Source organism: Panicum virgatum, chromosome 9N (genome assembly GCF_016808335.1).
Source record: "Panicum virgatum strain AP13 chromosome 9N, P.virgatum_v5, whole genome shotgun sequence".
In the NCBI taxonomy this organism is placed as follows: domain Eukaryota; kingdom Viridiplantae; phylum Streptophyta; class Magnoliopsida; order Poales; family Poaceae; genus Panicum; species Panicum virgatum.
The window spans coordinates 49,286,161-49,287,221 of record NC_053153.1 but is presented as its reverse complement, the minus strand read 5'-3'; the positions used below and the strand labels follow the sequence as shown (position 1 = coordinate 49,287,221).

At 50.5% G+C, this 1,061-nt stretch overlaps 1 non-coding gene across 1 annotated transcript; it reads right to left on the bottom strand.

Moving 5' to 3' along the window:
* Nucleotides 1-453: 453 nt before the first annotated feature.
* Nucleotides 454-560, bottom strand: LOC120693633. Its single transcript, XR_005683091.1, has one exon. It is a non-coding gene; the product is annotated as a small nucleolar RNA R71 (small nucleolar RNA).
* Between the last annotated feature and the right edge of the window lie 501 nt (nt 561-1,061).

Genomic DNA, 1,061 nt, shown 5'->3' with positions numbered 1-1,061 from the left:
AGGAGGACGCGAGCTCGTCTTGTATCACCTCGAAGATCACTCCCGGCAGATGATCCTGTCATCGCATCGTCGTCAGCTCCTAGAGCTATGGCCCAGAAAACACTCCGTGATTACTCTGCTCCGTCTGCTAGCCAGGTCCCAACCGGACCCGAGGTTAACACCGGAGGAGAAAATTTCGAGATCAAGACGGGTCTCATTACGATGGTGCAGGCCAGCCCATTCTGTGGCAAGGCCAATGAGGATGCCAGCGCTCATCTCCAGCAGTTCCTGGAGCTCTACAGTACTTTTGTTATCAAGGGTGTATCACAAGATGCAATCCGGCTCCGTCTGTTTCCGTTTTCCCTCTTGGGGAGAGCGAAGTAGTGGTTTTATGCTAACAAGGCTGCTGTGGATACTTGGGACAAATGTGCCAAGGCGTTCCTCTCGAAGTTCTTCCCGGCGGGCAAAACCAATGCTCTTCGTGGTCAGATTTTGAATTTCCTGCAGGCATCAAATGAGTCAATTCCGGAAGCTTGGGAGAGGCTTCAGGAGTACATTCTGGCTTGTCCGCACCATGGAATGGATAATTGGCTCATTCTACAGAACTTCTACAACGGGTTGACACAGTCATCCTGTGATCATGTGGATGCCACTGCGGGTGGAGCTTTCTTCTCGCTGACCACTGAAAGAGCTACATCATTGATCGAGAAGATGGTTTCCAAACCAAGGTTGGAGCGATGATCGCCTCCAACCATGCCAGCGAGGTATGCACTCCGTCAAGGAGGCTGACATGCTCGCTATGAAGATTGATCTCCTCCTCAAGAAGCTTGAGGATTATTCCCAAGATAAGGCTCAGATGCAAACAATTCAAGCCTTGGAAGCTCACATGATGTGCGAGGTCTGTGGAAATGTTGGACATTCAGGCGACAATTGCCCAGAAACCCAAGAAGAAGCTCTATTCCTCAATGGTACCAATGGGTTTCGCCCACAAGGGGGTCAGGGGTGGAATCAACCACGCCCATATTACCAAGGAGGTAATGGGAATTCGAATTCTTTCAGTCCTAACCAGCCTACCTTAAGAG